Raw genomic sequence first — 13,879 nt, 5'->3', positions numbered from 1 at the left:
GTGTGCGTCTGTTCTCAAGTATACACGTCCTGGAGTTGAACATACGCGCCACTCTATAAGTTCACATGGCATGCTTTCCCAAGTCCAACTTTTCTCAAGCTGAACTGGTAATATCTGCCTGTTGAATGTGATACACATAACAATTTTAACTAAAGGCTTTTACAATGTTGGCTCTGAATGACTGACAGATTTCTGCCTTCAAAAATAAGACCATGTTCACTGTGAACGCTTTTGATGCGAAATACTTAGGACGCTTAATTCGAAAGCAATTTTTCACTTCAGGGATCGGTGACGTGTAGTAGCGATTAAATTACATACTTTCAGTCACAGCTTATCCTTCTCGCTTCCCTTGTGTGCCCCAACCCAAGATGTGCAGCTACACGGTGAACTTCGCCCCCGGGCGGACGTTGGGTATCCGTCATCCCAATGGCTCCTGGACCGGCCTCATCGGATCCCTGCAGAGATACGTCAGTGCCCGCATGCCGTCCGCCATTTCTAGTGCTTGCACTAGATGGCGTGACTTGCATGTTCGCCACATCGATGGAGCCCGCCCGCACGCACGCATGATCAGTATTCTGTAGCTCTGATACTGGCAGTGATTAATGAGATGTGCTTGCCCTTATTTAATTTTTATTCATACTGTTAACCCTCTGTATGAGGCTCATTACTGGGAGGGAAACATATACAGATACAAATGCAATTCTCTTCGCTAAGAAACACTCAAATACACAGAATTATAGATTTGCACAGCAATCTTCCAGGAACGTGTTCACACCTATCACAAATTTATCTACATCTGTGTGGTCCACAACGTCACTTGGTAGTTGATTCCAAATTTCTACAGCATCAGGAAAAAAGGAGTAGCGATAGACATCAGTACGTAATAGGTTGTAATACCTTACTATGATTTTTCCGTGGGCAACGCTTGAAGGGAGGTGTAACATAGTGTTGTTTATTAACTTTGACTTTATCGTTCATTATCAGAAAAAAGTTTCAATTTCTGCTTTGTTCTTATTTCTAGTGATTCTAACTGACACTCTTTTAGCACTGCTGTGACTGAATCAGTGCGGCGGTATTTAGAGCATATGAAACGTGCTGACATCCTTTGCAATCTTTCCAGTTTTCGTTTTAAACCAATATTTTTTATTACGTGCGCGTGCAGGGTTTGAAAGCCATAAAAAGGCGAATTCATAAGTACGTAGAGCTAGATTTTTTTTATGACATCTCAGCTAGCTAGATGGTTCTCTTTTATTTGGGTACGCCAGATTAAACGACGAGACACAGGCGACAGTGACAGTAATGGGTTCTCTCTACTTAACTAAGTCGCCCGAACCCCATTTTTCAAGCTCGCCAACCCATATGAGATTTTGTTAACAAAGCTAAAACAAAAACCAATTGTTTCATTACCTCAGCAAAGTGAAAAAAAAATAAAGCTGCAACTGAATGTTTCGGGTGCTGCGACACGTGTAGTCCCTATTCATTAGGAATGAGACGTCCGTCGACATCTGCAGGCTGGACAGTGCACCTTGTGCAGTATGTCGCCATATAGCAATTGCGACACAACCAGTACATTCACCCTTACTGTATCGGGAATGACGCACGTGCCATGCCTGGTGCGGCGATTCATCGTGCTCGCCTAGATTAGATATTCGTCTTGGTTGCCACATCCATTGCAGCTATAAAAGCACTGTACGTTCAGCAATAAAGTGCATTTGTTCGCTGGCCACCTCGACTGATACAATTACTTTGGGAGTAGGGTAGCATACTATTCGTCGAGCACGCATTTACGCCGCTTTTAAAAGTTCACTCAAGCATTTGTGAAGTACACCATACTGGTTCAGACGCATCTATAGCTGCGCGTAGTGAACATTGGTCGACTACACCAATAAGCATAGAATCAGACCGTATATAGCGAAGGCTTCCTTCGTCGCGTTCAAAACCTCCATTGCAGATCGATCCCAGTAAAGGTCGAAAGTATTCCTGCCACAAGGATATTGCGTCGCGTACGGCACAGCGTTGGATCGATGGCAGAAGCGGCATCGGGCCTTGTCCGCTACGCTTTCGTCGAGTGTCTTTCTCATCACCAGGAATTCGGGACAGCTACCAGCCATCGCCGCTAAGCCTAGCGGCCTCTCATGTTCCCTTCTGCACCCATTCCATCATTCCCTTTTCTTTTCACGTCACGAATGATATAAACGCACTAGTTTTTACCGTTCAAAGCCATCCGCAACGTAATGGGAACCAAGGAAACTAGAAATGTTTGTCCAGAATTCCCGGTAATGCTTTCCTTCGCGAGAACAAGTTAGTCTTGTAAAGGGTTTGGCTCTTCGTTGCTGTCCCTCCGTCATTACATGTCACCAGCACGTCAGTGCCTAGTTAGCTGGGTTTCTCGCAATGTTACCAGTGTGATGAATCCGACACGCAGCCGGTGCTTCTATTCCCCTTAACGTCACTTGATCACGTTAGTCTGCGTCCTGCGTGTTCACTTCTCATTTCTGCCGCAGTAAGCATGAAACGCTTATAGCTGGGATTCAAGGAAAACTCCGGCGACCATCATTCGGAAACCGCGCAACCGAGCGGGCCACCGCGAAGTCCTACCGTTATAAAAGGTTCCGAAATTTTCAGTACGATTTGGCGTTCGGCCAAAAAACAATTACCGCACTATAGCCCCGAGTAGGATTCGAACGAGAGCCAGGTCAAACATCAAAGCTTTCAACAGAAGTCGGTCTGGTTGGAAACTTTAATGTTAGGAGAAGGTAAGTGAAGCCAACCAAGAAAAACACGACGTTTCGGGACCGGCTCGCCCCCTTCTTCACGGTGTGACTACGGGCGAGCGCAGCTTGGCTTTTTAAGCCCCTGCGTGGAGGACCTCCGGGTCAATGGCTGCAGCCCATGGACGTAGGATGAGGGGAGTGTCCCCAGAGAACGATTAACATTCTCTCGTGTTTGCTGAATGTGCCACGACTCGAGTAGAAGCCTCCCTATAGCAGCGGCAGATGAAACAGCCTGACCCCCATAACTCCAGCTTTATAAAGAACCTCTCCTCCCGTCTCTTAACACCGCCCGAATCCTCTGTTCTCGCAAAAGGACATGGGTTCAACGTATCATCGGTTCCCGCCATCCCAAAACTAGTCGCGGCTGTTGAGGACGCGATCCAGCACCTGGAGCGGCACGTCAGGGAAAAGGTCCGCCTGAAAGCGATTGGTGTCATCGCCAAGGTACCCCCCAAATTTCCGAGCAATCTGTCTCAACTGGAACAAAAAGCCCTACGCGGCCTCAGGGACGACACCGACGTCGTCATCCTCCCGGCAGACAAGGGCAACTCTACAGTGGTGATGGACCGACGCGACTACGAGGAGGAGGTGTCAGCCCTTTTGAGCAGTAGGGCGTATGAGAAGGTTCACAAGGATCCGACTTCAAACACTCAGGCAACACTCAACAAAATCTTGCAGAGATATTCAAGCGGCACCCTGATTTCAAATGGCTTTACCTCCACCTCATCTCCAGAAACGGCTCAGCTCCAGGCTTTTACGGGCTACTTAAAATTCACAAACCTTGCGTCCCCCTTCGGCCAATTGTAGACTTCACCCTGTCTCCTCTGCGACGTCTCTCGGACTACCTTCACAAGGTACTGGCGCCGCTCGCCGGCAGAACACCCACGCATGTACAGAATTCGCGGCATTTTCTCCAACTTGTCTCTAGCCTTACCGTGGAGGAAGACGAAAGCTTAGTCTCGTTTGACGTGGTGTCGTTATTTAGCGTACCGGTTACCTTTGCTGTGTCCTTTGCTCGCCGGGCACTCGAAAACGACCAAACGCTGCACGAGAGAACTCCACTCAACGTCGATGAGGTATGTCGCCTTCTCGACGTCTGTCTGCGCAGAACCTTTTTCACCTACAACGGAGAATTTTTCAAGCAAACAACCGGAACTGCTATGGGGGCATCGATTTCAGTCACAGTGGCTACCTAACCATGGAAGACGTCGAAAGCTGGGCCCTCTCTTCCTTTAATCCCAAGCCAAAGTTATTCCTCCGTTATGTAGACGACTGCTTTTGCGTGGTGAAAACCTCAGAGATAGAAAACCTCCAGAGTCATCTAAATTCAGTTGAACCGGCCATACAATTTAGTGTTGAACATGAACTGCAGGGCAGCCTGCCTTTTCTGGATGTCCTACTTACAAGGCACGACTAAGGCCTGCGGTTCTCGGTACACGGGAAGCCAACCCACACAGGACGGTACCTACATTTCGATTCGAACCATCCCATCCCGCATAAAGCATCTGTCGTTACATCATTACTGAAGAGAGCCGACTCCATATGTTCCTCACGTGAAGAAAAAAGGAAGGAGAAGAACCGAGTCATTTCTGACCTCCAAAAGAACGGCTACCCAAGCTCATCTATCCAGCGCATTATCAGGAAACAAGAAAGGCAAAACAAAATCCGATCTATTATTTCCTCAGGCGCGTGCCCGAAGCGAAAACGTGTTTGCATCCCGTACGTGAGAGGCGTGAGCGAGAGAGAAAAGGAAAATAGCGCTGCAAAAAGACGTACACAAGAAAGACTGACACAGGACTTGCGCTGTCAGTCTTTCTTGTGCACGTCTTTTTGCAGCGCTATTTTCCTTTTCTGTCTCAAATAATGCACCATCTAGCCCAAATTGACGTTCTTCTAAAGCGTGAGCGAGACGCTGGCTCGCATTCTCGGAAAAGAAGGGGTGCTGGCAACGCACAAACCGACCAGCACTATCGATCGCCTTCTCCCCCGCCCAAAAAACCGGCAGCCCAGAGAAAAGGCCCTGGGCGTCGTGTACAAAATTCCGTGTTCCGTCTGCCCGGCGTCGTACATAGGGTAAACGAAGAACTTCGCGGAAAGGATGAGCCAACACAAAGCTGACGTCCGTCACATGAATCGTCAACGCAGCGCCGTGGCCGAATACTGCGAAGGGTGCGACCACCCAATTGACTTCGACAGCACCATTGTATTGGAAACGGAAACTAACCCACGCAGGAGGCTTCTACTCGAGTCGTGGCACATTCCGCAAACACGAGAGAATGTTAATCGTTCCCTGGGGACACTCCCCTCGTCCTACGTCTATGGGCTGCGGCCATTGACCCGGAGGTCCACCAGCAGGGGCTTAAAAAGCCAAGCTGCGCTCGCCCGTAGTCACACCGTGAAGAAGGGGCCGAGCCGGTCCCGAAACGTCGTGTTTTTCCTGTATTTTACTTGGTTGGCGTCACTTCCCTTCTCCTAACATCAAAGCTTCTTTCCCGACGTCTTCTCAACAGATGTTTGCGAACAGTAGTTTTTCAATACTGAATCGAGTACGAATAGTGTTGGCGAAAACCCTACGTATGAGCCATGGACTCTGAGAATGGGCATCAACGCAGGGTTTGCTAAACCTGACTGAGTCTTGCCGCCTAACTGAATCACTGAGGCCACGCATAAGCATTACTATCGCCACCACACGAATGGACCGCGTCGTGGGTCTGGACTCTGTTTCCCGCGCACACCGATCGCAGAAGCGTGCTGCGCGGCACCGGAGTGGGTGGAAAATTGTTGTGGGTGGAAAATACGTCCAGCCTTACTCGGACTTTCAGTTTGAGTTTATTTCCCACAACTACCGGCCATGCACGAGGTTGTGGTGAGGGAGACGGGATAAAAGCTGAGTCAAAGAAGCTTGACTGGTGCCGTCTCCCCACTTCGTGCCAGTTATTCGAGAACTACTCGCCAACTTGAAAGCACCTTCGATTGGCCTCGAATAATTTCAAAAATTTGCTGTTTCACTCATTCAACGAATCCAATAGCAGAACATTCGATTCGCTATCTGAAAGCTTCGAATATTAGCACGCCTTTACTTATAAGCCATTCGGCCACCACCGTAGCCTCTCAATCTATAAGTGTTCAAAATCATCCGTGTCACCTTCCATCCGTTATTTTTTCGTTTTTAAATGCGCGGCGGCAGTAGTGCTCGAGTCGTGGCTGCGAAATGAAGCCGTACAAGTCAGAAGACAGAGAGGTTCGCCTATGTCACCAACGGTAGCTTATGTTGGTTGGTTTGGTTGGTTTAAGGAGTTTAACGTCCCAAAGCGACTCAAGTTCTGAGTGACGCCGTAGTGAAGGGCTCCGGAAATTTCGACCACCTGGGGTTCTTGCTCTGACATCGCACAGTACACGGGCCTCTAGAATTTCGCCTCCATCGAAATGCGAACGCAGCGGTCGGGATCGAACCCGCGTCTTTCGGGTCAGCAGCCGAGCGCCATAACCACTCAGCCACCGCGGCAGCTGGTAGCTTATGTGGCCGCACACGAATGCGAGAAGGCGTCGCTGAGGCCGAAGACAGTCTTGAGCACTGTGGTGCATCGAGTAGCGAAGCTTACAGCAAGCGCACTGCACAGCACAAGAAAGGCGAGTAGCTCAACACGGCAGCCAGTAAAGCTCCAAGAAGCATCAAGTGACGCCTAGATCGCTGCCCAGCTCGGAAATCAGATACGAACGGCGGGACGTCCAGTGAGTGAAAAAGTGTGGCAGTGAGTGAAAGAGTGCGGCTGCCACCAATAATGAACCGTCCCAGCATGCACTGGGCCTTCTCTGCGATGCATGCACTTTCGCCTACTGCGGATGAAGAGATAAGCTGCATTTTCAATGCGACAGCATTACAAGACCCAGAGAGAAAAACTCGGGGAGACATTGATGAATGCCGCCTTAAGGGTTATGACGCGGCAGCATTAATGGCTCCCTTCAGAGGCCTGGGGTCCTCTTTGAAGATCACTTTGAAGATCATTTATGCGGAACTGGTCATTCTACAGTACTACAACAGGGTTGTAGCCCAAGTAATACAACAGGGCGGCCAAGTCCTGTGCAGGCTAACAAAGAGGGTTCAGCTTAAGTTAAGGACAACGCAGCGGGCTATGGAAAGAAAAATGATAGGCGTAACGTTAACAGACCGCAAGCGGGCAGAGTGGGTGAAAGAACCAACGCGGGTTAACGATATCCTATAGTTGAAATCAAGAGAAAGAAGCGAGCTTGGGCAGGGCATGCAATGCGAAGGCAAGATAACCGCCGGTCCTTAAGGGTAACGGAGTGGATTCCAAAAGAAGGCAAGCGTAGCAGGGGATAGCAGGAAGTTAGGTGGGCGGATGAGATTAAGAAGTTTGCGGGGATACGGTCGCCGCAACTGGCAAAGGACAGGGTCAATTGGAGAGACATGGGAGAGGCCTTTGCCCTTAAGTGTGCGTAGTCAGGCTGATGATGATGATGATGGTCATTCTGTAATTAATATTCGTGGATCGCTCAGAGTCCTCATACCACTCTTGGCGCAGTGGTGCAGCGGTTAAGCGATGCGCCACTGCCCCGACAGGGGGCTGTTTTAAACAGAGCCACTGATGGGGCTCGTGAGACCAGGTTGCTCTCCGCGGGTAACCTCTCGCGACCCTTCATTAATTGACTCGCACCTGCCACGCTGGCAATTGCTCGCAATCAGGTGGGCAGGTTTTGATCACGTGACCTAGACGGCAGGTGTGCCACCTCTTTCTCGCTCCTATAGCCGACACCTGATTTTTTTCACAACAGGAGCCTTAACGCTAGCGCTTTAAAAATACAACCTCGGTCACATTTTCCCGGGATCAGAAGTAATGCCACCAGACCTGAAGTGACAACTATACGCTTCGATGTAAGTAGCTTCATTGCGTCCGCGTTTGCCACCTCTCGACACCTTCGGGGAAGCGTCTAACCACCAGCCTGACGACCTGAAGAGGTGTCCGATCGTGTGCAGACAGACGTGAAGGGCCCCACAAACACGACAACTATGAAACAATGCCATAAAAATGGATATGAAGCCACCAGCAGCCTGTAATGCAATAACGTAATAACACATGCAATAAGACATAACGTAATTACGAGTCCCTGTAAATTTTATTCTCCAGTATATACCTAGCTCATTTTTTCCTTTCTGCTTCCAGCAATTAAAGGAATAAAATTGCGCAAAGGGATTGAAGAACTTCTTGAATTTCTTGAATACCTTTGCGCAATTTTATTCCTTTAATTACTGTTATGAACCAACTCGCCCAGAGGAAAGTCCTGGCAAAATTCTATTGTATCAAAATTCTATTTTATATTTTCCCGGACTAGAAAACAGCAAAGTAGGCAGTGGCACGGCACGGAGCGCTCGCGCTAGGCTCGCCGCCATTAAATCATATCATCGCCATCTGTCATCACGTCTAGTTTTTCGGCTTGCTGTCACGCAACACTTTACGATAATTTGAATGGTAATTTCTTACCTTTCATAAAATATATTGCACTACGTATTCCCGTTTTTTGAAATGATTTTTCGGTGCTTTTTCTGTCGTCACGTGGACCGGAAAAGTGAGTGTCTCTCGACATGGTCTCCTCTACTCGAATACCTAAAAATGTATCGTTCACAAGCTTTTCATCAGAAACACAAGTTTTAGTTTCGGTTTGTTATTTTGGCTTTGTTCATAGTACATTTTCCAGCCACTAGGGCTCCTCTTGTATCTCTTATTTCAAGAGAAGCTTTGACGAATAAAACGGTTTTCAGAACTTATATTACCGTGTACTTGAAAACTAGATTTTCGGAGTTTTGTGTATCTTTTCCGAAGAACTATAAGGAATAAGAAAACAAAAATTTTAAATTTTAATGTCATTTACATAAAAGGCACCAGATTCAATAGCTTAAGTTCCTTTGTACTTTATAGATTACAAAAAAATTATTGCATCGACAATAAAAACATAATAAATCTAGTTTTTGCTCCCAGGTCGTAATTTTGGTGTGGGTTGTGTGAAGCATTGGTTGCTACTTTCATACAAAATGTCAACGTTCTGCAGATAGTAGATTTCAAGAAAAAGGTGATACTAGAAAAATAAAAAAAGTACTCAACAAAATTTCAATATAGTTTAGAGCGAGTGCAAGCTGCGTCTATTTTTAACATACGTTGCAAATTTTATAGCCATAGCTTTCATTACAACTAGTCAAAAGGCAACTTTTTAAAACTGACTGTCAAAACCTTGACCGCTTCGTGAAGGCCTCGTCGCAGGCCGCTGTCCAAGAGGACAAGTTAGCAGGGCCATTCGAGAGCTTTGTTAGCGGGGCTATGATTGTATCAAAATTACGTACAAGACGACTAAAGTAGGAGCATAGGCCCACGAAGCTGCGCAGCTCGTTGAGAGAGGCCTGTTCCAGGAAGTCAGCAACGGCGCTTCTCAGGACTGAGCTTCTCCGGATTCAGGGAGAACGCCATCTTTGCACACGACGTGGCCGAGGATGGTGAGTTGGCGGGCGCCGAAGTCACATTTTTTAAGGTTCAGTTGAAGGCCGGCACGAGCAAGGCCGGTCAGCACCTGGCGGAGACGATGCAGAGGGATCAGAAAATCAAGGGCGAAGGCCACGATGTCGTCCAGATAACAAAGACAGATCTTCCATTTGAGGCCACGCAACACGTTGTCCATCGTTCGTTCAAATGTTGCTGGGGTGTTACAGAGGCCGAATGGCATAACGTTGAATTCGTAAAGCCCATCCGGAGTCATGAAAGCGGTCTTTGCGCGATCAGTTGGAGCCATGGGAACTTGCCAATATCCGGAGCGTAGATAAAGCGATGAAAAGAATTCTGCGCCTTGCAAACAGTCCAATGCATCGTCAATGCGCGGGAGCGGATACACATCCCGACGCGTAATTTTGTTGAGAGGTCTATAATCCACGCAGAAGCGTATAGACCCATCCTTTTTCTTGACAAGGACAACGGGAGACGACCAGGGACTTCTTGATTCTTGAACAACACCACGGTGGAGCATGTCGTCGACTTGTTCGGATATGACACGACGCTCTGTAGGTGACACACAGTATGGGCGCTGGTGCAGAGGCGGGTGAGCACCTGTGTCGATGTGGTGGGAGACAGCAGTCGTCCGGCCCAAAGAGGCTTGCGGCGTGTCGAATGAGGACCAAAAATGGTGCAACAGCTCAAGAAGCTGCGCTAGGCGGCGTGGCTCGAGGGCAGTATGAACAGAACAGGCGAGAAGGTCACGCCTCGCAAGCAGATGGACGTTCGGTAGCGTCGAGGTCAAATATTAAGTCCACAGGCTAAAAACGGGCAACGCATTCTCCACGAAGCAATGTAACGGGGTAAGAAAGGGTATTGGCGACCACAAGTGTGCTGGCACCACTTCGCAAGTCCAGCACGGCGAAAGGCAGTGAGATACGGTGGCGGCAAATAGCAACGCCAGAAAGTAAGAAGAGAACGGTGGCTTCGGCGGAAGAAGTGGCTTAGAGAGGAACGAGGAGAGCGCTAACGGGTGGGATAGTAGGGTTCTGAGAGACATGGAGTTTTGCAACAGCACGAGGACACACGTCATCAAACACAGCGGCGGATGGCAGAGCGCATGGCACGGGAAGTTCGACGTGAGGGCGGGCACAGTCAATCCTGGCATGATGATGGGACAGAAAATTCCAGCCGAGAATGACATCATCAGAACAAGTGGTGAGGACCGTGAATTCAATAAAATACACGGTGTTTGCAATTATTACTCGGGCGGTGCAGAGAACTGTGGGCTGGAGATGCTATGCGGTGGAGGTGCGTAGCGAAAAACCGCAAAGGAGAGTCGTCACCTTGCGAAGAAAGGGACAGAGTTTTTGGCTGATAACAGAGACAGCGGCACCAGTGTCTATAAGAGCAAGCGTCGAAACACCTTCCACGATAACGTCAATAACTTTCGCAGGGAAAAGAGGACTTTGACGGTCGGCGGAGTACGCAGTTCGTTCCTCGGGAACTGCGGCGGTTAGTTTCCCTGCTCGGCAGAGGGAAGTCGGCGAAATGGAGTGGGGACGGGGTGAAGGTGAGCGAGGAGACGAGAAAGCCTGGCGTTCAGAACGTGCTGGTGGCGGCCCCGGCGGAACTCGGAAGTAGGGCGCCGAGTAGGACATTCCTATATATTCAGGCCCAGACAGTGACATGCGGCGTCGACAAAGGCGGGCGACGTGTCCGGGAATGCTGCAAGCAAAGACTACCGGGCGGTTGTCCGATGTGCGCCATGGAGAGGCAGGCCACGCATCCGCCATCGCAGGAGCTGGGCTAGCCACAACTTCGGCATAGGTGCGAACCGCCGCCAGAACGGGGTGCGGCGCGAAGGCGTCAGGATAGCTCAGCGGCGCAGCACTGGGGGCAGGTGGAGTTAGAGTAGCCTCGGAAAGCGCCATCGGGGCAGCGACAGGAGCTGGAGGATGGCCGGAAGGAAGAGCTTCCGAGACCTGTCGCTGAATTTCATTTCTGAGTTGCGGCGCCAGACAGGGTGATGGTTCGGGTAGAGAGGGTAGGAAAGACAGCTGACGGGCCACCTCCCCGCGGGCAAATTTCTTTATTTCGGCGTTGAGATATGAGGGGTCGGGGTACGCGGCCAGTCCAGCGAACGACGCGTCAGCAGGGTGGCGAACCAAAACGCGTTGCTTCCGTAGCTCGTCGCAGCTTTGGCAAAGTTCGTACACCATGGCGATGGTGGTCGGTCTCAACCACGAGCATGTTGAAGGCGCCATCAACGATGCCCTTGGGGACGTGCCCAATTTTCTCATCCTCCTTCTTAGACGGGTTGAATCGTTTGCATAAATCGACGATGTGCTCGATGTAACTGGTGAAGCTTTCACCTGTCTGCTGCGCTCGCTGAAGGAGACGCTGTTCAGCACGAAGTTTGCGAACGGCAGGGTGGCGGAATACTTCGGCAAGCGCAGTTTTGAACGCAGACCAGGCGGTGATGCCTTACTCGTGGTTCCGATACCATAGGTTGTCGACCTTACTAAGGTAAAATACAACGTTGTTAAGCTTCAGAGCGTGGTCCCACTTGTTATGCCGGCTCACCCGTTCGTAGGCTGGCAACCAATCCTCGACATCTTGGTCGGAGCTGCCACTAAAAATAGCAGAGTGGCGTTGACGTAAGGGGCGAGAACAGTCGACAAGTGGAAGCAGGGTCGGGGGCTGCTGGCTTGGCTCCGCCGTGGGAACGGACACTGCGAGTGCGGAGCTCCAGGGCGACGTCGGGGGTTAGGATCGGTGCACCTCCACCAAATGAACAGTGGATTTATTAACGTCGCACGGCGCCCAACGCAGGCAGTGGTCAGGTCGTAGCAGGACGGGAAAACCAGCCAAAAGAAGCAGCTCCGGCACGAGACTCGCTCCCGGACCACCAGAGACGACGACGAATTGCGGCATTGCGGAGTCGTCGTCTTCTTCTTAGAAAACCATGGTCAGTCTAACCCCACCTCAACAGGTATCCGAAGTCTTCCAACATACATGTCGTTACTATGTTAATACCTGAATGCATTATATAAGGTTTTCATATTCCATGCGTTTCTTGAAGGTCGACGCCACTCTCTTTTGAACAAATATTACATGGAGAAGCATTCCCAACATTCTCTATCTGGCACGATAGACAAACATGTGGGCGCGCATGTTGCAACAAGGATGCCGGTTTAAGAACATGGTACGGGTTATTGCATAGTCTAGATAACTTCCAGAATACCGCAAAAAATTTTGTGATGTACTTCGGAATAAAATGTACACATTTAAATAACTACAAATAACCAATTGACCAATAAGTGGTTTTGATAGTATGATGGAGATAACTCTGGAAAAGAGCACTTCCTTGGAAAGAAAACAAAGCCGGCTGTGCTGCGGTACGTTCTTTAACACGCAAAATTTTCGTAGAAACGAACAAAATAATCAGCATTTCGCTCACGAATTGTGGAAGCGAAATGTCCTGTCTGCTCTTGCGCGCACGCTGGAGCCTCTGAGAACTGTGACATATCACGATTCCTCATGCCCTGTTCTACGGAAAGAAGACAGTGCCTTTCGGAGGACGTTCCCATGTGGTGGTTTGCTGGCCGCGGTGTATAATAAAACATCTACAAAAACGCATTACACGGTGTTAGTCTTATTCGTGTGTGAAAGCGGGGTCTCCGTCTATATCGCCTTAGGTTGGCCTGTGGCACCTTGGATGAAATAGCCCTTTTCGATGCTGTGATAGTAGCTCTTAGATGCTTCACGTCAACGTTAGTACTACCCCCCCCCCCCCCCCCAGCTTGCAATGCAAAAAAAAAGTAAATAGTGGAGCTGACAGACGTCTCAAAATTTCGCCTGGTGACAGTCGGCTGCGCGCCCAGGATTCAGGGTCGATGCAGGTACAGCGTGTTTGGGGCAATACGTGAGGAAACTACGGGGAGCCGTGGGCGTATGTGTTTGATATGACCAGACTTCCATTGACTCCTGAGGAAGGAGCCGTAGGCACAAAATGTGAGCAATGCTGCAAGTTAATTGGTTTCGTCTTTTACGTAATGCTTTCTGCGTAAGTAAATGTACTACGATGGAGCAAAGTTATTAAATTGCATTAGGCTTGGTTATGCAACGTAAAGGACAAGTTCTTATGATGCCCATCTCCTTAAGTAAAATGCTGCATCTTGGTGAACGTCACCTGCACGAACGATATATGAGCGTGCATAGCAAGAACGGCATCACAGTCATCTAAAATGGCTGTCAGTGAAAAACACCCTTTTATAGACATTTATTAACAAGACCTTTACTACCATTCTGAGGGCGTTAAAAATCACATGTGTAAACTCTCACAGCTACTTGCACACTGTCGCAGTTTTGTTTGCGCTCCTTGCAACTGCTGAGGGAACCCTTAGAAAGTGGCAAATGCATCCGTAACGCGGACAATGACCTAAAGCAGGCTTCAGTATCCGGCCGTGAAAACATATCTTTTTTTCCACCTAAGTAGGCCCCTGGCGCTTAGCGGAATTTAATACAAATTACGTCCGTCCATGCAGAACGCAGAACATAACAAAATTTACGAGTTACAACGGTGGGGAAAAGAATGAAACAAGAATA

Source organism: Amblyomma mixtum, chromosome 1 (assembly GCF_055824585.1).
Source record: "Amblyomma mixtum isolate Tamu chromosome 1, ASM5582458v1, whole genome shotgun sequence".
In the NCBI taxonomy this organism is placed as follows: domain Eukaryota; kingdom Metazoa; phylum Arthropoda; class Arachnida; order Ixodida; family Ixodidae; genus Amblyomma; species Amblyomma mixtum.
The sequence above is the reverse complement of the archived record's forward strand: the minus strand, read 5'-3'. Positions refer to the sequence as shown.